Below are 25,973 nucleotides of genomic sequence, written 5' to 3' on the forward strand. Positions count from 1 at the left end.
TGAAATCCAAGTTTCACTTGGATTTGAAAGCGTTCATTCCAGCCTGGCCTCGTCCCGTTCCGACATTGTTTTAATCAAACCTCTGCGACGCCCTCCGGACTCAGAGGTCGGATCCTGGAAACAGCCACTGTGTCTCTCATGTTGTTCAACTTCCAGATGTTCCTCCAGACCTCGATGGGTCTACTGGAGCGGACTGAGGTGGGTGTGGAGGGGTCAGGGGTCGCACTCACCTGCGCTGAGCTCCAGCGGCGCCCTGCCAGGCTTGTGGACCTGGAGGTGGAGCCTGGCTCCGTCCAGGTACAGCCAGGCCGCGCCGCCCCCATCCCGCAGGTCGAAGGTCAGCAGGAGCCCCGCCTCGTTCCACGTCCGAAACTGCAGCCCCACCGAGAGGCCCGCCGCCGCCGCCGCCATGTCGGCCTCTACCGGCAGCCGCAGGAAGCTCTGCGCGCTGTGGAACGTCAGAGCGACGGAGACCGGCTCGGTGCACGAAAAGGTCACGTCTCCCTGCGACGAGACAGACGGAGGAAACAGCGATTACAGCGAAAACGCCACCGCCTGCCAAGGACGCAGCGCGAGGAAGCTTCCATCAGCGAGTCTGAGAGCCTCGCCCTAACGATAATGAGCAGAGCGAGCGTCAAACTGAGGGAGAAGAGTCAGGAAGACGCTTCGGAAGGTCACAGAGGGAATCTGGAGACGGAGAGGGTCAGAGAGAAGCCGGACTGCAGGGAGAGCAGAGCTCTCACCTTGACAGAAACCCGCTGGTCTCCCTGCTCCGCCAGCTCCACCAGGTTCAGGCCGTTATAGACCAGGTTCTCCAGGCAGCCGTGGAAATGTGTGAGGGGGTCCGAGGACGAGTCCGATCCCACGCTCAGCTGTGGCGGCGGCGCCGAGACGGATCAGGGAAGACATGGAGAGACGGAGCAGAGCAGGAGAATTTAAACATAGAACAACCCAGACACATGTAGTCATGACACACACACACACACACACACACACACACACACACACACACACACACACACACACACACACACACACACACACACACACACCGTGTGGTGCTGCCAGCGGCTCAGGCCGGCCGGGATCTGCTCCCATAGGGTGCTCTTGTCCACGGTGAGGTTGAGGTGACTCCCATGATGCTCCAGGGCCACATGATGCCAGTGCTGGTCATCTAACAGGCTCCCCACGGACAGCGCCAGCCGGGCGGCGGCGGCGGACGCACTCCTGCCTGGAGAGGAGGAGGAGGAGGAGGCGGGTGAGTGGAGTGGCCTGTTCCGAGTCTTCCTCCACCCTGAAGATGTGCTGCTGTGATTTATGAAGCGTCGATCCAGACGACTGACGAGTCGTTCTGAATTCATTTAGACTTTAATTCTTGGCGAAGTGAGCGCGTTACAGCGACTCACTCACCGGTGCGAGAGGTCGACCACGTTTAGGCTTCACTAAGTCAGTCTGACACCCGGACTGTGAAAGACTGAAGCGCCGAGCTCGGGACCGAGAGACGAGTTCAGCACAGCCTCCCTGCAACCGACGATCCAGGGCGACGGTCAGGAAGCCGAATCCAAATTCTCCTGGTCCCGGTCCCGGTTCATATCTTCCTGGTCCCGGTCCATGTTCTCCTGGTTTGGTTTTAGAGTGGGCAGTAATACCGGTCCAGGCGGTGGTCTGTCCATATGAACGAGCTGAGGAGTCTGCGAGACGCCGTGGAGGGAAGGAGCAGTCCGTGCTCTCCGGGCTCGCCGACGCCTCCTTCTGCATGGCGTGCTCCGTGTGAGCAGGAACCCGCCCGAGGCCAGCAGCAGGAGGGGAGGCGTGAAATCCCGAGTCAGACCTGGAGCGGCGCTGCAGGGGGCCGGGGACCGGAGGTTTCACCGCCGTCCTCTGTGAGGTCCAGCCAGAGGAGAAGCCGGGTTCCTCTTTATTTCACTTTAAACACTCCGACTGTGAAACGAGATGATCGATTTCTATCTGCAACAAGATTCATCCAACAGTCGGATCCATACAAGCTCACGGCTGAAGAAAACAGTCAGAAAGCAGTCGTGACCCATCATGACCAGACAGTCAGTGAATCAAAGGGTTAACAGGAATCGTGGCTTTATAACACTGGTTTTATTTTTATGAAGTATTTCACTGGTTCAATCAGATTCTTTTGTCAAAACTAACATTAGAGAATTGATTTTTAAAGCTGTAACGCTGTCTCTCATCGAAAATCACTGCTTTATTCACAAAACCACCTGCAACACACTTTAATTCTTTATCATTTAAAAGAAAACAATTTGATGCATTTTAATTCAACATTTTATCCCATTAATTAGCAGCTACATTGTCCCATTACCGTTATGTTTGTTTTCTCTTCTAAATCTGTTTAATCTTCATTTTAACAGCAGTTCTTGTTGCCTTTGTTACATTAATTAGAGCATTTCTCTTTGCACAAATGTTTTATTTATTCTAATTCCAACAGCCTTGCCCGGTTTTGCATTTTCGTGTTTTCACTTCATTCCCTCCGCCGAGGACCTGCTGCAGCAACAGGTTTCAAACCAAGAACATGAACGAACTCGACACTTCCTTTTAATCGGCTTGACGAAGTCATGTTTACATCATAACGTTATCTGCTCCGGAGACGGAGCAGATCACGTTCCACGCTGTGAGGGTTGAAAACCATGCAGGGAAACTTTCTGTGAGGACGGAGCGTTTTCAAAGACGTGTTTCCAGAGGCTCCGAGCTCCGCTGTGGTGTAAACACAACCTTCTCCCGTTGTCAGACGCAGAATCGATCGGCGGCTGAGAGGGAAGCAGCAGTCGGAGAGCAGGTGACACCAGGAGCAGTAATTAACCGTGAGAAGGGAGGAAGACGCCATGAATAAATGAGGAGGGAAATACAGCTCGCTTCTCTGTGATCCCAAAGCGTCGGCGCAGCGCAGAGTTTTTTCAGAGAGACGGAGGTAAATGCGCTCACTCATTAAATATGGATTAGATATTGTTGGAAAACATGCTTCTGTGTCTCTATAGGAGGAAAAGAGAGGGAGAGAGAATTAAAGATGCTGTGTGATCAGGCATCGTCACAGCCGGCCTGTTGGAGGAGGATCAGGAGGCTGTGGTGTGCCTCAGGGCTCCGTCCTGGGTCCTCTGCTTTCACCACTTTGGACACAAAACATCCAGAGATACTCAAATTGTCTTGTTTTCTTCGTTCCTCAAGAACTTCTTCCACTTCTTCATCTGAACCAGGGAGCAGATCACAGCCCTTATCGCTCAGCCAACCAGGAATCCAGCGGCCATTTTTAACTATGTTTTTAATCAACACACCGGAAACTGAATGATTATTTAATCGCTCAGCCATTCAGCCCTTCAGACTCCTGCAGTCCAGCACAGTCCTGCTCATTTCCAGGAATGACTCAGACCTGATACTGGTGCCTCTCTATGCATGGTCCCTTGTCCTCAGGATTTCCTTCACGCTCTTTGTTTTTCGTTTTTTTTTTTGTTTTTGTTTTTTGTTTGGGGTCACCGAGTTCATCCGACACTCAACACTGTTCATCTGAAAAACTGCCGCTTCGCCAGTGGAATATGTGTGACAGCTCTGATGAAATCAGTACTTAAAGGAGTTTTCAGGCTGTTTTTGAGTCCATAACAGTCCTGCAGCGAACACGGGTGTCAAATTTAAAGGAGTCATATTATGCAAAATTCACTTTAAAAAGGTGTCTTTACAGTCATATCGCCTCCCAGAGCCTCTGTATCCTCTGATCCCCCAGGAGTGAAAAATTCAGTCACCTCCCTCAATTGCGCACTGCACTTTTAAGGAAATATACATTCAAACACGCGATTCTGAAATCTTACTTTTGTCTCCATCAACAAGAGGAACACCACTCCCCGCCCCGGAAGAGGACCCAGCCTCCGGGGGGCCCGGATAGGTGGTTATAGTAGTATGTGCTGCCGTAGCCTCATTAAGACGTTCACATTTGAAAATTGTGTTTTTCCTCCTTGTCTTGCTACACCACATTTTTGAAAATGAAACTGAAACTTAAAAGAATACTCCGAAGATTTTGAACCCACGCCCTATCCCTATCGTTTACAAAGTGAGATAAGCTCATAAATACCTTTTTTTTTGTGTCCGTTAGTCCAGTGTCTGGCTAACAGCTGTTAGCATCGTAGTTAGCTTAGCTCAACTAAGGCAGGTGAAGAGGAAACAGAGCCAGACTGAGAAAGTGGACAAAATCCTCCTTCCAGTGGTCCAGGGAATGGCGAAGTAAATCCGAATGGTTATAAAACTTTTTAAAAGACGTGTTTTCTTTTCAATCCCTGAAAATAGCGTTTTGATACACACAAAACTGAACAAGCATAGTGTGCTGCGGAAGGATATACCAGGCGCACAACGGCTGAGTCTATGCTTCTACTGCTGTGCTCCGATATATCCTTCCGCGGAGCACTGCGCACGCGCAGGTCTGTGTGGATCAAAACATCATTTTAACGGATTGAAAAAAAAAAGTCTTTTAAAATGCTTTATAACCATTCGGATTTACTTCACGTGCTAATACGCCGTCTCCTGGACCACTGGAAGGAGTATTTTGTCCACTTTCTCAGTCTGGCTCTGTCTCCTCTTCACCTGCAGTAGTTGAGCTAAGCTAACTACGATGCTAACAGCTGTTAGCCAGGCACTGGACGAACGGACACAAAAAGGTATTTATGAGTTTATGTCACTCTGTAAATGATCGGGATAGGGCGTGGGTCCAAAATCTTCGGAGTATTCCTTTAAGCTGAAACGGTCGAGGAGACGTGCCTCTGACTGTGCCCCCACCATGTGGGAGAGAGTGGGCGTGGCCAGATGTGTTCAAGTGCATCCCGTAAAGTAGGCTGTGAATATCAGGCTGCTCGGAGGAGGGCTCCTCAGAGCCACTTTTTAGACCGCTCAAACGCCGAACATAGGATGAATTTGGGGCAAACAAACTTATATATTATGTTTTTGGGCTTCTGAGACCTACATGACGTGACTGAAAAATAGCATAATAAGTCTGCTTTAAGGCCCGTGGGCCAAAAATGGCCTGCAGGAGGCGCCAGTCTGGCCAAACCTCCAAGTAAACTGTCAAAATCTCAAAAAAAAAAAAAGGATTGCTAAATACAAATTTCTTCAGCGTAGCGACACAGCTGGACACAGAGTCAAGCTGAGAGATCAGTGATGCTGCCATGAGTGCTCGCTGCCTGAATGGTTCATTAATAAAACAAGTGATTGTTTAATTTTGTGAAAATATCAACATTCTCACCATGTCTACTCTCTACTGCAACAAATAACGTTAAAGTTCACATTTAAAGGTTAGTATGGTTATTTTACCGGTCCGGCCCACCGTGGCGTTTGTTCCCCGCTGACCTGAACAGTGTTCGACGCTCCTGACACAGAATCGTCTTCTTACCAGAAGCCTGTTTAGGTGGAGGATGTCTCTTTACCTACTGAATTCAATTGAAAACATCACACACACATGAAAACAACTGAGTCAGACACACCGTGTGTCGTACGCTCACACTGAAGACTCTTTTTCTAAATTATTGATCTTGAGTTGAGGCCCGTTGTTCCCGGTCAACACACGACAACAGCATAAATATTCATAAATCTGTCAAATGTGTAAAAAACCCTCATTAATTTTGATAGAGTGAGACGCTCCTTGTAAATGTAAGTATAGAAATGAGTGCATTGAAAGGCTCGAGTTCGTCTCTACATGAGCACAGATGCAGGAAGCGAAGCGTCTCTGTCCAGACGAGACGCCGCTGCGCTGCCGTCGGCCTCCATCAGCACGCCGTGGTTCATGAAGTACATCTGGCGAGCTGTGTCTCTGGATTTCATGAGAGAAAACGCAAAGTTTCCTCCAAACCGCTGTTCTGACTGTGACTTCAATCATCAGCTCACAAAAGACGGACCAGAAGGCAAACAGTCAGTGAGCGATGATACCGAGTCCGAGCCCGAACCCCTCATTCTGATGAATGTACAGCGGTAAAGGGCAGCGGAGTGCTTCTGACGAACACGTGTTTTAATAAGGCGGAGTATTTATTCAGAAGGGCTGGAGCGGAGCGGAATGTCCTCTGAAGGCTGAGCGGCGTGAGCGCTGGACAGAGTGAAGTGAACCAGGATTCAGGTCTTCATTTACTGATTCACTCTGCTGTCGTTATCAAGGTTCGGCTTTCTGAGGATTTTAACGGAGCAGCAGCAGCTTGGATGAGAAAAGACTGGAACTGAACATGAAACCAACTCCAGACAGATTATGAGACGTTACCGTCGCCTCAAGGGATTGTGGGTATTTTATATGACAAAGGAGGTTATGATGTATGGATCCTGCTTCCAGGAGACTGACTGTTGATCTGACCCTGCTGGAACAAGTCCGGCCTGGAACAGGGACGATGCAGACAACCTGACCCCCCAAACCCTCCACCCAGTTCTGCCCTCTACCCAATAGAATTCAACACTGAAACCAACTCTCCACCCAGCCACACCCTCCACCCACTCACTCCCCAGACCTCGTTCTCACTGAAAATTCCAATAACATCCTATTCATGACTAATGTTGACAGCTTTGAATGTTTGAACTTTGAATATAAAGAGACAAAATATTCCAATCTGACGCTTGACTGGTTCTTTATAATATCATCTGTGTTTACATGAGCAGGAAGGACAGCGGGAGGACCACGATCCTCTCAGCTTCTGTTCGTCAAAACTAAATATATTTCTCCGCATGTGATCCAGACGATGGCGTAGTAAATGTAATCCGAAGAAGCGCTGCTGAAGAGCAGCATTTTAGAAACCTTGAAAAAGTTCTGTCGTTTCAAACTCTGCCTCCTCTGATTGTTTCCTGACGTCTCTAAGTCGATCAATCGGAGCCGGAGCGTCGTCTTTAACCAAACCTGCTTCTCCGGGAGCCTCGGATGTTTATTCATGCTCCCTGGAAGATGAATGACGCTGAATGACTGAACGTGGCATTTACATGCACTCCTCCATCCGACGCGATGCAGCAAGAGAAAAACACTTTCTGTAACAAAACTCGCTTCAGGCCACAATTCAGAAACAAATCACGAGAGAGCGCTTCAGACACGACTCCTCCGATCCGGAGAGACGCAAAGTCTCATTTCTGAGTCACGGCGAAGACAGAGGAGATGATGATGATGATGATGACGGTGCGTAATTAACCTCGCCGCCGCCGCTCCAGGATGAGGCTGTTCCCGCTGTAAAAATGAAATCTGTCAAAGACAAACTTCACTCTGGTGTGCTCCGGGTGACAGTTCGGATGTGACACACTGAAAATAATGCTTTTCTCCAGAGCTTTCTGGAATTCTGCTCACTGACTGGCATGTGAACATGAAAACAAACAAAAGAGATTAAATAATTCACTATAAAGTCATTAAGAGGATTAAAACCACTTTAAAAAGCTGTTAAAAAACACTGTAAAACAAAAGTTCAACTGAGGGTCAAGAACAAAGTGTTGAGAGTGAAAAAAAAAAACCTGAAACAAAAGGTCGACTGAAAGTCGCTTCCAATAGTTCAAACATGAGGCCCGTCAGCCAAAAATGGGCCGTAAGAAGCTCCAATCCGGCCAAACCACAGGTAAATCAAATTTCAAATAATTCAACTATGCTGTACCAGTACTGCTCAAAAGTTGCACCAAGTTGCACAAAATGCAACAAATTAATACCAGTGCTGCAACAAGGTTGCTCCAACATTCCACCCTGTTTTGGAGCAAGTTGCCCTGCTGTTGCACCAAGTCACCCTAATCAACCTGATGCTAAACTGGCTGCACTGGCACTGAGCGTCAGAACAGAGTTCCACTCGAGTTTCACCAAATGTTGCACCGATGCTCCACAGTGTTGAGCTGGGGTTGAAAAAGCTGCACCAACATTGCAAGCAACATTTCCCCCGAGCTGCACCACTGTTGCATTTCTGTTAAGACCACTTTTGCACCAAGTTGCACCGGTACAGAACAGATTCGGTCTCATGTTGCACCATGTTAGACCAATGTTGCATCGTTTTTGCACAAATGTTTCAGCTGTTGCACCAAACTGCCCCGTCTTGTACGACTATTGTGCACATGTTGTGTAATGTTGTGCTGTAATTACAAGAAGTCACATCAATAAGAGTATTTGCCTGTACCTTTGCGGAGCAGCAGCAGCAGCTTCCCCCTCTCCAGCTGCAGAGTGAGGCTGTGGCCGCTCGCTCCCTCGGCCTGAAGCAGGATCCCGGAGTTCCTCAGAGCCTTGAAATTCAGACCGAAGCTCTCGCTGGGCGTCAGCCTCGGCCGAGGACTCAGCCTGTAGAGGAGGCTGCTGTGGCCGCTGAAGCTCAGCACGTTAGAATCTAGAAAAAAAAAAAAAAAAAAAAAAAAACGAGGGAAAACAACACAGGGTCAAACCTGGACAACCGAGACGGGAGCCGTTTACCTTCTGAATGCAACGACCGAAGGACGAATCCCAACGGAACTCTGCCAAATATTCAGATTATTGGAAATATCTGTTCAGATATTAGATGAAATTATCATTTTTTGTGGGAACTGTTGGAAGAACATGAAGATCAGACCAGCAAACAGGAAGCAGCAGCTCCTCGGTCTGTTCACGCTGATCTGAACGGAACGTACCAAGTGTGGCAGAGATCAGAGAGGAGCAGGAAGTAGGCCGTTTCCCATTCGCAGCACAATCCCAGAATCTGTGTTCCCGGTTTATTTCCCAACGTGCTCCTAGTTTTTCAAAATAAAAGTGCATACTTTTTAAATCAAGCCTTTTTGATCGGCAAAAATTGGAAGGCAAAATTCTCATCGGCTGTTGGGGGAAAGTAGAGCGAAAATCCAGGAAGTTGAAAATGAAATTTGGAATCTGAAAACGCTGAAACAGGGAGGCTGCAGAAGTCACATTTTAACCCAAACAAAGCTTTTCCTTAAGTTTAGAGCCAGACTGCAGTTCAGCCCTGATCGTTTGTATCGATCGACCGATCCGACGTCTTCAAAATAACTAGACCGATCCTGTTTCTGCACATCTGCTCAACGTCTGCACAGGCAACACGAAAAACTAAATCCAGCATTTCAGTCCCTTTTATGACTGCAGGAGGCAGATTAAAGCCCAGACACCAGTTTTTATGTCGCCACATGCGAGCGTTTTGTCGTCTTTTCAGTCTGGAGCCGACACCGACGCGTCTCCGGCTGGCGGCGGCGTTACTGAAGCATCAAATTAGACGTGTCGGCTTGGAGGAATCAGTTCCTCCACCCAGTGTGTGGAAACCTCCGGAGCTGCCAGGAGAGGCTGCGGATGCCACAAACACACATTCCAGATGAATAAAGAGTCAACATGAAACCCCCGGTGTGTGAAATAAAATAAAGTTCACCAGCGTATCTGATTGATCCCGGTTACCACAGACTCCAGACCGTCTGCCAGGAAAAAGCACACGTATGACATTCCTCCTTTTTCTTGCTCTTTCAGTGAAATATGTTAACATAGGAGGTTTTTTTTTTTCAGGTGATCCTGTAGCTGCTTTCAGTGGCCATATAGGGACATCTAGTGGTCACGGATGGTATTTAAACAAGACTAAGCTCTCATAACAGGACAAGGAGAATCTGGACCAGGACCAGGGTTTCTGAAAAGTGGCATTTTCGCCCGTTTCCACGGAGACGGAGTCATACTGTTTTAATAAGTTGTGTTTTCCATCTTTTCTGGCGCGTTGCCTGCATCGTTTTCAGCGTTTCTCTTGTTTCGTCATTTTGAAAACGCTGATGTGTAAATCTGAATCGTCTCTGAGCTGAAAACACGAAGCGCTGCTATCGGGTGTTTTTATTGCTCGGCCAGCTGAGTCGATGAAAATGTTACATCGTTTTTGGATTTATTACTTTTCTGCTTGAATAGATTTTCCCCTGCGTTGATGAGATGCAGATGTTTATTGAGGCAAACAGAATAAAAAGGTGATATTTCACACACACCCTCTGAAGCGGGAGCAGGTCGCTCACGCTCTGTTTATCAGGCATTAACCTTGAAACAGACGCCGGTTTGCTGTGAATCAGTCTCCTGCTCATGTTGCATGTTGAGTCCAGTTGCAGTTCTAGTTGTCGGCCACAGACTGATCTCACTTTAAAACTCAGGAAAAGAGAAACCAGCACTGACTGTAAGGGCAGCCGTAGACCTCCAGCCGGAGCCCGATCCTCCCGGACGGATTCCAGTCCAGCGGGACGAGGCGGACGTAGCGGGCGACGACCGGGTGCTGCAGCCGGTGCTGCACCACGCCGTCGGCATTGCTGTTTCCTGGAAAACCCTGGAAAAAACAAACAGAATGACAACCATCAGACCCGCTTCTCACAGGGATCAGCCCTCCTGATTTACAGCCGGGCCGCAAACGAAGCCGAAACAAAGCTAAAACCGGGATGTGGACTTGCTTCTAACGTGAGTGACCCAAGCCGCCGCTGTGGAGTCTGCATGTTCTCTCTGAGAGCAGCTGGGTTTGACTTGGATGGTTAATTCTGCAGTTTCAGTTTTCTGCATTTTGCCGATTTATCTTCATGAGAATATCGGTGATGTTTCTGTTCACGGCTCCTCAAGAAAACAAAGAACAGATTTTCAATTTGGGAGAAGAAAATCCAATTAATTCAGTAATATTATGATATTAACTAATTTAACCATTCTAACTTGTTGACAGCTGTAATTATTCCAACCTGGAGGCCTGCATTAAGGAAAAATGAGCAAAAAATGCAACATTAGTGTTTCTGAAAGGCGAGGACTTCAGACACAGAAGGTGAAAAAAGAAAAAGAAAATATCAGAATCCTGCTATTGAGCCGAGCTGGAGTGTTTCTGAGTCATGCAGGCAGTTCACCAGCTCCTTCATCTCTCCACTGAGGCTGAACTGAAATCCCCACGGCGTCAGAGCCAAGTGATATGTTTGATTTTCCCCCCTAATGAAGGGAGAGCGGCGGAGACAGAGTCCCGTTCCCGCTGAACGGCTTCTCAATCAGGTAGAAAATTAGATTTGTGAAGCAGTAGTTGTAGTTTTCCGTGTATGAGGCGCTTTGGTAAACAGCCCGTCCTCAGAGAGGAGCGTTTATTAACCTCTGCGTTCCTCTGCAGAGTCTGGACTTCATCTGAAAGGTCATAAAAACTCAACCGTTTCTCCATTTGGTTCTGCTTATCTTTGTTTCCTTCACTGGAAACGCGAAGCGGATCTCAGCCGCTCAGAGGGGATCCGAGTCCAGCAGAGGACAAGAGGTGAAAACAGGATCTCCAGTTCAGGTTTGACTTCACTCTCATTCCTGACGTGCCGAGTGCTGCACGGCCAGGAGGCTTTATCAGTCCTCTACTGACACTTCTGGACGGACATGTTCGCCGTCCGTGGTATTAAAACTAGAAGTTGAGACAATAACAGACTAATCGTCTGAAGAACATCAGACACATTCAAGTCCTGATGTCTCCCAAACACCTGGCTCCAGGTGGCAGGTTCCCATCCTGGCTTCTGGAGAACTGACCAGTCTGAAAGGTTTGAATGATTTACAGCCGGGACACGTTAATGCTCCTCTGGGACATCAAGCCCCTCCCAGGTGGTCTGGAGGAACCTTTATTTCTGGTCCCAGAAGCTGCTTTTTCTGAAAGCCTGGTTTAAAAAACCCTCCCAGAAACCTGGGATCATGAGGACTGGAGGGTGGTGGTTTGTTGGCCTTCATGTCACTTCTTTAATTTGGTTCGTCCATTTAATGATGATTCTTCTTTCATTTTAGTCTTTCATGCTTTACTCATCCATTTTTTTCATGCTGTGTTTTTCTCTCTAAATAAATTCCAGCAGCACTTTGTGACTGAAAGCAGTTTTAAGAATGGAAATGTTGATCATGTTTATTATATTCTCTGTGGTTTCACTACTTTGAAACAGCCTCACCAGCTCGCTGTGCGACTGTTTCCTGCTGTGCAGAGCGATGTGCGACCAGTGTCCAGGGAGAAAACCCTCCCAAACGAGACTTCAATTCCAGAGCGAGGGAAAAAATGAAAATGCCAATTTGAAGGCGACTTTTAACAAACGTTTTCAGCGAAAACAGTCGTGAAATTATCAGAAATACAAAGAGCAGTGGTGAAACTGGATGTTTCTGGAATAAAGCTGGATCGTTTGGAGTCGTTCTGATTGCCTCTCAGTATTTCAGCACATCAAGGTGTTTTGTGTTCATAAAAATGTGTAAAATAAGGACAAAGCTCCAGCTTCAACTGGCCTCTTCCTCCGCTCTAAAGCCAAGGTGAACGGCATCATTTCAAGTGAAAACGCATTGTTTCAGCGACTCCCTTTCATTAAATTTTCATGTTTGCACGGCAGCATTCAGGGAAGTCATAGGTCAGTAGGGAACTAGTTGCATATTTTTCTTTTCACAAAGTGTTTTTAATGATGCGCAGCCCTGTTCTGGACGGCAGTCCGTGACTGAACCATGTGGGTCACAGACCTGAGGACCTGCTTTAGTTGTGAAAGTTTGGATGTTTTCAGTGATCTTCCTCCACTTCCTGGTGTGTCGGCTGCAGTAAGAGGAGAAAATCGAGTCGCTGCGTGACTTTTCCAAACGGAGGTGAGCGACTTGATGAAACGACGCCGTCTGAACCGAGACATGGGAACTGACGTGCTGTAGGGTTGGCGTTCGGACCGTTCAGAATGGCTCCAGTCAGCTTTCAGCCGAGGTTTCTCAGTTTAGTTGTGATGAGTGGCGGGTTTAACGCCGCCTGCGGCAGAGCTTTCCGTCCGCCTCTCCCTGGAGGACTCCTCGGTCCTGACGGTTCAGGATTCCCTCCTGAGGACGCTGGATTTCCCGATCAGAGGAGCGTGGATCCAGCAGCAGCGGCTGGTCTGCAGCTCTGCAGCTGCAGGCGAGCGTCCACTCCGTCCTCGTCCTCGGCCTCGCTGTCTCCGTCCTCTGAGCTTAAAGGAAACCTGGTCCTGGAGGAACAGCGGCTGATGAAGCGGCTCCGCTGCCGACTCCCCGGAGGCCTGAACAAACCCGGCTGACTAACGGCAGCAGCTTTACAGGCACTTTCCAGGAAAGCTGAGGATTTCTCCTCAGTGTGAAGCGAACAAGCTTTTCAGCCGTTTGTGTTCTCGTTCGGAAGGAGCCTCTGAACCGACGTGGACGTTTTAAGACAAGGTTGTTTGTCAGAGCGTCACAGTACCGAGAGCACCAGGTGCTGCCAGCTGATTCTCTCTTCCTCACCTGATAGGTGTGATGCTGTTAACACAGAAACAAATAGAAGAGCTATGCTAATGAGATGCTAATTCCATCAGATCTGCTGGTGATGCTCCGATACCAGAGTCAGGGATCAGGCCTGGTACTGCAGCGAGCTCAGTCTCTCGGTCTCCAGTATTCATAGCAGAGGTGGTTTCAAACATGGAATGTGTTTGGAGTATTAAAGAGGCTTAATGGTATTTAATCAGCGCCTGTGTCAGAACGCAGCATTGGTAAATAGCTGAAGGTTGCAACACGTACACGTCCTTTAAAAACACGGCATCAGTGCATCACTATGTTTGGTGGATTTGTGTGAATGCGGGGCTCTGTCCTGCTGTTGAGAATGAATCTGTGATCAGAAATCAAACAGCATATTAAAATGGAGATCCCACAGGCAACAGCAGAGCTCTAATCTCATTAAACGACGTGTTACACTGAATTTCACAGCTTCACTCGATGTGAACAGCCTGCAAAAACCATGTGCTGTCTTAGGGGAAATGAAATAATTGATGTGATGACAAATGGAAAATATTGAAAGAGGAATCACAGCTCGGATTAAAAAAAGAACAGAGAAGGTAAAGTGGATGTTTCACTCGGGGAGAGTGACTTAGTTCAAGCAACGGTGATTTTTGGTTGATGTGAGGCTGAAACATGAACGATTCACATCTGTGATCAGAAAGATGCCAAAGAACAGTCAGATGAATTAACAGGAAGTTTGAGTTTTTACTCTTCACCTGTACTCTTTAATGTTTATTTGTTCAAAATCTACTTTTCCAACACAGGTCTCAAAGTAAAAGGTCTTTCTTTGCCTCAGCAACACTTCCTCTTCCTGGTTCAGTGACCTCTCACTTCCTCTGCTTCGCAGCATTTGCTCATTAAACCCTGAACTCATCAGAGTCAGGACTTGACCTTTGACCTGCGTGGCTCACCCCGGTGCTGCCCTCCTGGCGGTACTGCCTCCAGTTGTGTCCCGTGTCGCTGAACCTCAGCAGGTAGCTGCTCTGCCAGTCCGAGCTGCCGTAGCGGCCTTGCGTCGCCACCGCCGTGACCCGAGTCCGCTCCGCCAGGTCGACCTCCAGCCACTGGAACTGGTCCGAGGTCAGAGGAGACCAGCCTCCAGCCCCTACCGAGACACACACACACACACACACACACACACACCTCACATGACCCCCTCGCAAGCTTCTTCATGAAATCCACCAGAGTCAGGAGCTCGGACTATTCCAGGACACTTTCGGGAGAATATCGGGAAGACGACAGACACGGCATTAGTCTGTTGATAACTTTATCGCTTTACAACAGGAAACCCGTTTCCCTTTGCCACAGCAAACATATGGCGGTCATTAGGACGCCATTAGCCCTCCTTATAGTGCAGGAACCATCCAGTCCCGCCATCAGGTCCTCTCACACCGCCGTCCCAAAAATCAATGAGGCCTGGACGGATACACACAATTAGTAGCTAAAAATGAGTCTCTTAAAGCACTAAGGTTCAATTTTTCTGTTCACGGCTGCTTCCAAAAGACATGATTCCACCGGGTCTGGCTGTGAACGACTGCAGGATTCGGATATTTAACCTGAGAGGAACAAACAGCTGCACTCAGACCCTGTTTGAAGTGAAAACCGTTTCATTACACGCTAACATGCTAACTACACCGTTTACCACACCATCTTTTTCAATTATGTTTGTAACATGTTTGAATGTTTTACTCCTTGTTTTTTCTCTTTAATGTAGCTTTAATGTCTCATGTTTGTGCTTTCAGTCTCAATGTCTTGTTAGAAAACCACCTGCTTCTTGGACTTTCTTTCCAACTGATCACAGTTTTCTGGCTGTTTTTATGTATTTCTGAAGTTAATTAAATTCTTTTGGTGACCTCTGTAACTCGAGGACTGAAGCAGAAATGCTTTCATTGATTGGTTTTTGTTGGAGCAGCTCACAGGCGACCACACAGACCCTGACTCAGAGAAACCGTATTTTATTCAGAGTTCAGAATCTTCTGGTAACAGAACGAGGACATTTTCTTTAATTAACATTTTTGACACTTGGTGAACCAACGAGATGTTTACCGAAAACAGATTAAGCCTCTTTCTTAATAAGGGTATTGAATTTTCTAGCCTTCCAGTAGATTTGAGCAGGACAGAATACGAATATTACTCTGATAAAACACTGGAGCTGCACATTTATTACACCTGTTCAATAATTCCAGAAGCAGTTATGTTAGACTTTATAGCATATTTTAATGAAGACATTACCTTTTTCATGTGAGCAGTTTGTTTAAGTATTTAAAGCTTTTTGGAAATTGAAATTCTTTTAAGATTATTACAAAAAAACATTTGTTAAACAAAAATGTTAGAGTGGGGCAAATGGAGGAAAGAAATGCCACCCTAATATTGTTATCTTATTTTAATCTGTTGATTTAAAGCTGCTGTAGGCAGGATTTTGCTAGTCAATGCTAAGTTTTTTGTGTTTTCTTTGGATTAATTGTTAGAGTATCCATTGATAATCCTTTAGGAGTGTAGCATAATTGCACTACCGTGAAGGTGCAGCGTTTCCATCTGTCTCTGTTCTGAGCTGAAAAGGAATCTCCACAGCTCCAGGTATCTTTGACCAATCAGAAGAGCCCCTGAGGCTCTAACCATGATTGGTCGAGGGGCGTTTGTCGCACGTTCTTGTGGGAGGGGCTTAATTTGCATAAAGGCGTGATGTCAGAGAAAACAGGACAGGATTGGCTGTGCTGGGTTTCAAATCGCCATCTTAGATGGGTCAAATCGCCATCTTGCTTAGGTAACCCTAAGCTGCTGTAGGCAGGATTTTGCTCGTCAGTGCTAATGTTTCTGTGTTTTCTTTGGATTAAATGTTAGCGTATCCATTGATAATCCTTTAGTATCCTTGCTAGGGTAAACCTAAGCAAGATGGCGGAGATGCCGAATCCTGCCTACAGGACCTTTAAGTCAGGGGTGTTCATCCTGCGGCTCTGGAGCCACATGTGGCTCTTCAGTCCCTCTGTAGCGGCTCCATGAAGCCCTCACCACATGATACCTGAATAAAGATTTAACTTGTTTTTAAATTATTATATGATTCGTCACTCTTCGTTCAAAAGGGTTAAAAAAAAGTTAAAGTAAAATTGGGAAAAATAGTAAAAACCACAAGAAATGGGGGAAAAAAATGAAATATGGCAGAAAAAAAGCAGAGGAAACTTTTTGAAAAGAGGTAAAATGGATAAAACAGTTAAAATTTCAAAACAGTCAAAAAAGTTTGAGAAGAACAAAACTCTTAAAATCAGGTCCAAAAATAAGTTCAGTGTAATAAAATGTTCTCTGTTCTGAACTGTAGTTAAAACTTCCTGAACGCATCATAAGATCTTGTTTTTGTTGGTTCATCAAAACCAAGACTGAAGCTTCCTGAGCTGCATTCGCCTCGTTCTGAAGGCTAAATGTTCTTTAGCTCCAGAGCTACTTGACTTGACAGAAAGTCACTAAAAAGGCTCTTTTGGTCATAGCGGCTGCAGAACTCTGGTTTAAGTTGTATTACATCAGTCTTTCTCTTTGCTGACGACATTAATACTGGTGGAAACGATGCTTGGAGTGTATTGTTCTCCGTGTTCTCCATTGTTAATGTTCCAGTGTGTTGTTCTCAGCAGTTATGGTTTCATTACTAAAAGAAACATTTCGATTGTTTTCAGCGCTCCTGCTGTTTCCATGGAAACGGACACTGTTTGTCAAAGTGTCGACATGTAAACACAAAAGTTTTCTGAAACAAAAAGCACACAAGCGATGCGTCTCCACTCGAAACCTTGTCGGGATCTCACTGAAAGACGGCGGCGCTCCGGGTCTGTTTTTAATAAGAACCCACTGATGGATTAATCTGCATGTTTAGCAAAGCGCTCTGAAAGGTGCATGTGCAGGTCATGAGAGCAGGAGGACAACGGCGGGGTGTGTGTGCGTGTGTGTGTGTGTGTGTGTGGTAAATGAGCTCTGAACGGGGCCGCTCCTCGGAGGACGGCCGTACGGTGTGAGGAGTGTCGGCGGCAGCTGGAGGGGAGGTAAACGAGCGCCGGCCGTTAATTTATTCAGAGCTCTCTGGAGGAGCGGCTGGGATTTGGAAAGCCGGGGCCGTTTTTCAGAACAGAATCCCTTCCTCTGCTGAGGTTTCCAGGGCTTCATCCAGTCCAGATCCAGAGGAGAGGCCCCATCGTGCTGCTGTGAGGAGGAGCTGTCCGCGGTGCTGAAATGAAGAGGAGCAGCGGTCCGGAGGGCGCCGCTCCGCGGCCTCCCTCCGTACCGCCGCTCTCTCATTATTTATACACCCTGAATTCATTTATACACTCTGAATTTAAATCAGCTGCATCTTTGTGTGCAGACTAAAAAGAGCATCGGTTCATCTTATGCATCCATTTATCTAACGGAGTCGGAGGTAACGTTCATCCGCGGGACGTTTAGAGAGGAATCGGTCTAAAACTGTTTCTGGAGTGTGGGAGAAAATCAATGCAGGGACGGATCAAGCTCGGGACGAACCGACGGCGCTGAGTACCGGAGACCGACCGGCCGATGGAGGAGGTGGACGTATTCATGCTGACTCGTCCTTTAGAAACACAGTATGAGTGGAAAAAGCTGCTCACGATCCTTTAATGTTTCAAAGTTAATGCAACATCACGTTCCTCTTTGGGATCTAATGACATTTAGAGGAAATAGTTTGGTGTCTTCCTGGTAGAGAACAAGCTTTTATAAAGAAAGAAGTCAACTCCAAGACAAGTTCCTTTTTATCAAATATACTTCATATATAAGTGATACCAACACCAACATAGGGGTAGTACACTGGGGACTGCGTCGACCCACGCTTAGCTGATCAGAAGTACTACATCAGTGGGAAAAGTGCGCTTATTATTATTTATACACTTCAAGTCCACGTTTTAGTTTTTGAAAATACACTTTGAAGTAACTTAAACTCACGTTTCATATAAATGAAACAGTTATTTAAGCTAGTTTTCTTTATGACACAGATTTCTGTGTTTTGTTTTTGCAGTTTGAAATATTTCAGCATATTCTGTATTTTTTCCCTTTAAGTTAAATAAAAAGGGTCACAGAATAAAAATGCTCAGGATTAAGGACATTTTCATTTTCTTTATCAATTAAAATTTAAATTAACAATATATTGGCTTTCTATTGGATGCTATAGCATAAAAACGCGGCCATCTGAAATGATAAAGAAGCAAATCTTCAGGCATTCATTATAATTACAGTAATGAAGAATCACAGAAACAAGATTTTTGTTTTTGTAATGAACCAAGTCTGTCAAATAACTTTCAAATAAAAATCCCACCAGCGTCTCTGTGTGTGTTAATGACACTCAGCAGTGAGAGATGAAGTGAAGCTTCACTGTTCGACTCAGAGCTGATCAGTAAACTCCAACATGGAGCAGAGCTGAGAAAACAGGATTTAAAACGTGCTGCAGTTCAGCACAGAGAGACAAACGTGTGGAAACGTTAAATAGCCAATATCAATACACTGAACACAAGTACAGCACAAAGCAGAAAAGTTTTAATACGATATGATGCTTTTGTTTCAGTGCGTCTTCATCTGAACTTTGAGTAAAGGCTAAATATAATTAATCTTTATCTACTTTTCAGTATAATCTAAGGAAACATATCTCCTAAATACATTAAAAGCCATTTTTTTAGTTTCAAGAAACTTCTCTTAGGTAATTTCCTATTTATTTTCTGGACTGTGCTGCTTCACAGCAGGCCCGGTATACTAACTGCATGGTTCTTTTTGGAATATCTGCTCTTTCGGCGGAAGTGAACATCGTTTTTCAAACAAACGGTGTTTTCACTGTAAGCGTTGTGAAAACGGGGCTTTAAAATCTAGCACCATGACATGATGCCTGAATTAAATTGTAAAGCTTTTAAGTATCTGTTAATCAACGAGTCTCATGTTGTTCCGCTCCAGCTCCTCCTCTCATCAGCCGTTAAAAAGAAAGTGTGTTTTGGCGCTGAGCAGCGTTTGAGGGAGACTTCCTGGTTCCTTCATTTCAAACTGGTCTCAGACAGCGAGACCAGCTCAGCGGCTGTTTTACCACCAAACACCGAGCTGAAGCCGTCCTGCAGCTGAGCTGGGAGGAGGTGTGTGTGTGTGTATTCATGAGTATGAATCTATAGAAACATGTAAACCCATATCCATTCTACACATATCTAAGTAGCAAACTTTTCTCTTTCTTTGTGCTCGTCTGCAGTGTGTCAAAATCCAACCAGCAACTTCAAAGTATGTGACAAACTAGAGAACATCTGGAATCAAACTGGAGATGGTGACTCGGTGAGGTGACAGTGCACACCACTCCTCCACCGCGCGGCACATATAAAGCCCGTCCATAAAGTGATGTACATGTGACAGCAGTCAGAATATCCCTTCTAACGCGGCGTTGAGAGACGGAGAATCCTTCAACACTGAAAACACCGGAGACAAAGAAGTAAAGGAGGCGAGCAGCCATGACTTATTGATGCTCGTCTGCTGAATATTATATGTGAAAACGGGGAGAGCCGCTGGGGGAGCAGAGTTAAAAATGGCCTCGGTGACTTCCAGTCACATCCGGTCTGTTTCCTCTGCTCAGATATCACAAGGTGAAGTTATGTGATTTGATGGACTGAATTAAACTGCAGGGTGGTGAAAGTTACTTTAATAGAAATGTGTTTAAACAGTCCCAGAGCCGTATTACAGCCTTAACTTCCTGTGGACATTTTTTCAGTTGATAATGTTAAAATGAGGGTTTTGAGTTTCGTATCTTACTATTTCCTTCCACACATTATTTTACATTATTAATTCAACCGACAAGAAAACTTGTGAGCAGAAGGATTCGATTGATTTCAGTGAACAGAGAGAAGAACCGACTCCTAAAAGAGCTGGATCTTCCTGGGCGTTGCAGGGACTGGTTGATGGGGGGAAAGGGGGCGGGGCCTGAGCAGCAGCTTGAGAGAGGTCAACTCGCTGCTTCATTTCCTTCAGAACATTAACTTTAAAAAGACTTTGAACCCGCTGGTGTCAAAAATAAGGCCTGTCAGCCAAAACTGGCCGTCCAGTCCACACAGTGGGAGGAGCTGGCTGAGAGAAAATAAATCCAATTAGATTTGTAAAGGTGCTCTTATATGTAATTATAATCATTCAAATTTGTTCAGGTGTTTTGAAAACTTACTGAAATAAATGGTGACTTTTCAAAATTCAGTTTGGACTGTTCTGCATTAAATTATAGATTATTAAGCCGTCATTTTACGTTTCACAGTCAAACTGGACTGTCTGCGGCCCCTTAAAGGGGCTGTATCATGCAAAATTCGCTTTTTGTATGTTTTAACCTTGTTATATAGTTATGTACTCACCAAAAACACCCCAAAGCATTTTTTTCCTTCTTGCCTGCGTGTTTGAGCTTTCCTCGCTTTTCTGCTGCTCAGAGAGGCAGCCCCTCCCGCACCGTGAAAACACTCTGTTTCCCTCGTTCACGTCACACGGAGAAGATGGCTCCCCTGAGCGCCCCCCCCCCCCCCCCCGCAGGCCCTCGGAAATCAGCGTTGCTGCTTTTTGTAACTCCGATTTCGAGGATAAACTTTGACCATCGTCTGAAAGCAACAATCAAGCAAGAGCAAGAGTCTGAAGGGTCTGAACAGTCTGAAGGGTCTGGAGGGTCTGAAGGGTCTGGAGGGTCTGGAGGGTCTGAAGGGTCTGAAGGGTCTGAAGGGTCTGGAGGGTCTGAAGGGTCTGCGCTTGGTGAGTTTCTCACAGGAAAAGACGTTTTCGCGTGTCTTTGTGTGTAGAGAAGCTAGAGCTAAAGAGCTAAAGCTAGCCAGCGTATTTGTTTTGAAGCTCTGATTGGTTGAAGTAGCTGTCAGTCAAAGTCCACAGGGGGAGAGGCGGGATTTCAGTGAAACGGAGCGTTTTCTCTTCAGAATTAGCCCCAGAAAATCTTTCATTTCACACAAAATTACTTTTCCTTAGCACCAAAAATAAACTATTACCATATTAATGCCATTTCTAGGGTTTGGACGAGCTAAAAAAGCAGAATACAGCCCCTTTAAGATAATTTGGGCCCCGCCTCAACCTCTTACTCATATCTTACTTTAACCAGACAAACTTTTCATCTTCTCATCAAAACTTATCAGAACTGGACGATGTCTGATAAGAAAAGGTATCGTGAAGCAGAAAAATTAGCTTTAAGCCAAATGGTCTCATGACAGAGACCTCGAGAGGGAAATTCCACATTTCAACAGTTTGAACTGGAAGAGGACCGTCTGGAGAAGCCGCGGACCGAGACTCACCCTCTCTGCGGTTGAGCTTGGCGAAGGCCGGCGCGTGGCTGCTGGACAGCTGGGAGGAGCTCCTGAAGGACGACGGCGGTAAGGCGGAGACCAGCGGGCCGTGGCACGTCTCTGAGAGGCAGAAAGGAAGACCAGGTGAGCTCCAGCCGCCTGCTGATCGCCTGGACCGGAGACCGGAGGACGGCTCCACCGCACCCAGCTGCACCGAACTCGCTGCGCTCCCGTTCAGCTAACAGCAAATCACGTGAAAACAAATCGCTTTTGTGTTATTATCTGAGAAGAGTTTCACACCGACACTGCTTTGAAAACGTTTCTCATGGCAGTGGCGAAACGGAAGCGTTTGTCAAAACAAAGCTCAACGCAGACTAACGAAAAGTTAACTGTAGACTTTCAAAATAAAAATTTGTTCTGTCTTTGCGGCCTGGTGACGGTCCGCGGCCCGGTAGTTGGGCACCACTGGTGTGAACGAACCCCAAGACAATATGGAAGTTTCTGGTTTTCACTTGAAAACGCCGTGGTGTAAACAGGAAGTGAAAGAACCCAGAGCTTCAGGCGCACCCCAGGGCGGCGTGCTGGGACCACTGCTGCTCTCACTCTTCACCCACAGCTGTGAAGAGACTCACTTCAGGACAGATACCACCCCCTCCCCCCTCCCCCCTCCCCCCGCCCCCGGAGCTCCACGCTCACAGTGTTCAATATGTGACCATTTCATGATTTATTAGGTTGGTGAAAAAAAGTTTGGTGGTTCAACAAACTTAAGCGACCTGCTGAATAACTCACAGGGCTGTGTGTGTGTGTGTGTGTGTGTGTGTGTGTGTGTGTGTGTGTGTGTGTGTGTGTGTGTGTGTGTGTGTGTGTAGGAGACATATCTCTGAGTGAGATTATATTAATGAAGAATCTTCAGCTGCCTGGCTTTGTTTAGTCAGGATCTAATCAGACTCGGCCTTTGTGTGCTTTCATATTGGATTTCTGTCCGTTAAGAGAACTTAATGAGAGAGTTTGACTTTGGTCTCTCTTTCATGGGACTTTGATTTTATCTGTGAGCGAGAGAGTGTGTGCGTGTGTGTGTGTGTATGTGTGTGTGTTAAATTAATCCCCACACTGTTGTTTTATTTGAGCGAAAACATTTTCCTCAGAGTTCGACATTTTAACAAGTGCTGTCTGCTTTCAGATGAAGATACTTCCTGAACTGAACCTTTCCTCAGCGATGTAGAACATTTTCCTAAACCAGGGAACCACACAGCATCTCCTGGTCCTCACCTAAGGAACTCTCTAAAGAAGTTATGTGCAGATTATATTTCTTCTTCTTCTTTTCTCACTACTGGAACAGTGAAACGAGATGACGGCGTCAGCAGCGGCTCTGCTCTGCTTTCCATATTCCCAACACGACTCAACGTGGGATGAAAGGGAAAGGAGATGAATGAATAAGCGTTAACACATAAAACCCAGCTAGAGAAGAGGGGAAGGTTTCTATCCAGGCTCCTGGCCGTGAGGTGCAGGTACAGAATCCTCCGATTGAGAGTCCTGCCTGCCGCCCTGCTGGGACGGCCTGACCCCGAGCAGGGAGGAGAATTTTAAAGCCACTCCTGAGTCGGCAGGACAGTGGAGGTGCTCTTCCTGATGCAGATCCGACGCTCACTGATGCATGGCTTTACTGCACCCGCTGCCTCACACACATTAAATTTGGGACAAGGACGAGGAAACAGACGAGCAGCACCTCGGGACGCTCGCTCAGGTGAGAGTCTCTCCTCATTTACAGCCTGCTGCCAGACAAGTGCTCTCTTCAGCGCCAACGTTTCGCAAAAAGAAAGAAACAATTACTGGATTTTAGATTAAGAGCTGGTTCAGAAACAAGAACTGCAGCTGCCCAGTCTGAGGGGGGCTTCAAGGTTTCAGGACCTCCAAACGAAAGGCTGGGGATGCAGAACCCTGGCGAATGAAATGTTAAGGGGCTGAGACCGAGTCCAGACCAGAGCACTGCAAGACCCAGAGCCATCAGTGACATGAATCTGTGCTGTTGGGAAACGCCGACAATGAAAAGCTCAGCAGTGGAATGAAAACAGAAGAAGCTCAGGACTGTTCAGATCATCACATCTTCTTCTCATAACCGAAAGTAAAGGAGCCGCTGCTGCAAACCCCTTCACAGGTTTAACTTTCATCACTTCTTCACCGACAGAGGAATGAAACCCTCAAAGCTGCAGTCCTGGAAGGTTCCCCCTCCTGACTCATGAGGGACAGTCCCAGGCTTTAACCGCCGGACTAACAGCCGATATTGTGCAAATGTGATGTAATTGTGTGTTTCTGGAGGAGCACTGAACACACGATAAACACACACCGCTCACACTGGGAGGGAAAATAGTCCAAATCTCAGCAAAGTGTTGGTTAATTTTCTACTGCATGTCACGTGAATGTGCAGACAACATCACAGACACGAGGAGCACGGATAAAACAGAAGACTTGTCTGAGGAATGTTGAGACGGTGTCCTGCTAATGTCGAGTAAATATGACCAGAACGGCGAGTAAATGTGGTGTGAATTCTGAACCTGAATCATTTCACCGTCAGAGGAGTTTTGTGTGACATGCATCTAAATCATAACCCAGATTTTGCTGCGAGGTCCAGACACACACACACACACACACACACACACACACACACACGGAACTGCAAAGGGAAACTGTCGCGAATCGTCCGTTTTCCCCACTGAAATGAGAGGTTTGAGCTGCTGGTTATTCAGCTCTGAAACTGACCCTGAGCCGGCGAGCAGGAAGCTCTCTCCGTCAAGCTGCGGGAGCGCCCGCCCCTCCCCCGCCCCTCCCCCGCCTCATTTACTCCGTCATTAAGTCGCTCGTCAGACACTCTGCCTCCCAAAGTTCTGGGTTCTCCTCGGCGGCGTCCTGCAGTGTTCAATGTCGGCTCCGGTCTTTAAATCCGATGCCTTTTGGGCCGCGCTCACACTCGCCCAGACGTGGCATCTGATCTAATTACAGCTTCCCTGGTGGCGTCCTGCGGCGTGAGAGGGAACAGATGGCCGTTTACAGTCTGGAGGAGCGAGGAGGCGGCGGAACATCCTCACACAGCGGAACTGATTTACACCCAGACTCCCGACGGCGCCGCATCGCCCGGCCCGAGGCGTTGTTCTGCTCTTTCTAGATCTGTGAGAGAGTGAGAGCTCTGCTGTCTGTGAGGATCTATGTGTGAGACTGTTTTCAGGGGACGGGATGGACGTCTGGAGGACCGGCGTCCGGCGTGGAAGATAAGACCGGCAGGAGAGCTGAAGGTGTCTGGGAGCGGAGCGGTTCTGTGGAGGTTAACCAACAGTTTGCAGATTTATGAATCCGGGATTGGAACAGATTGGACTGAGTGTCTGGGGAGTTCTGTTTAGTTCATGACCTTCAGTTTGAATCGTTCTGTGAAGAAATAATGTCGGTGAATCTGAACGTTTTCTCCGTAAAAGTGTCCAGAAGTGACTGTGTTGAAACCGGAGCTGTGAATAAAGCTGAACTGAATAAATTATGAATCAAACGTAAGAAGGATTTCAGTTTTCCTCTTAAATTGTTAGAAATTGTAAATCAATCACTGTTCATCTTCTGGAAGAACTTGGGGGTGGGGTCTACCTGGATGGTACAAGGTTACCACACACACACACACACACACACACACACTCGTCTGTGCAGTACTACCTGGCACAGTGGGCGTATTTCCTGCGGCTGACAGAGGGAGGCGCCGGGCTGTGATTTCTGCGTCGCTCTGATTTCCTGCCTGTCGGCTCGCCTTTAGCGCTCCTGTCGTTTCCGTCGTGCGGAGATCGCTCTCCGCCACCGGAGCCTGAGAGTGGCCTGACGAGCCGGGGTCCCTGCGGGCCCGCGAGGCGTCCGAGGCGATGACGGGACCGTGAGATGAACGAGTGTGTGTTTGGGGAGCCAGCGGCCTCCGGGAAATACCGGCGCCTCACAACTTTAGATGGATGGACTGCGGCCGCCGTCGGTTTTATCACTTAACTACTCGTCTCCGGGTTAATAAATCAAGATTCCCGGCCGACGGCCCAAAGTTTACCCCGACGGGCCGCCGGAGCCGCGGCGCAGCCTTGACTCCATCGGCTCTCATTCGCGGCTCCCCCCCGTCTCTGAACACATATTTTCATAAATGACACTAAGAGGAAATACGGCGGGGAGAAGAGGCTGTCTCCGCTTCCTCTGATGTCTCATGAATCATTCATCGTCGCCACGTCAAGGACGGAGGAGAACCGGCAGCACGTCCCTGCTGACGAGACCGAACTCCCGGCTCGATCCCCGTCTCACGGTGTAGAACGACACAGAAACACAGAAAAACCGTCTGAATGGACCATGAAACAGAAACACACATTTTCACTTCCATTACTTTTGACTCGACGATTCAAGTAAAAACTTTGTTTCTGCATTTTCACATTTAGACATTTTGAAAATAATGTGTTCCTAATTCAGAATTGGTTTAATTCTCTTCTGGATCTTGGTGTTTACAT

At 47.1% G+C, this 25,973-nt stretch overlaps 1 pseudogene; it reads right to left on the minus strand.

Moving 5' to 3' along the window:
• The window catches only part of LOC115399088 (contactin-associated protein-like 4), a 45,692-nt pseudogene that overhangs the window by 14,795 nt on the left and 4,924 nt on the right, over positions 1-25,973 (minus strand).

Source organism: Salarias fasciatus, chromosome 13 (assembly GCF_902148845.1).
Source record: "Salarias fasciatus chromosome 13, fSalaFa1.1, whole genome shotgun sequence".
In the NCBI taxonomy this organism is placed as follows: domain Eukaryota; kingdom Metazoa; phylum Chordata; class Actinopteri; order Blenniiformes; family Blenniidae; genus Salarias; species Salarias fasciatus.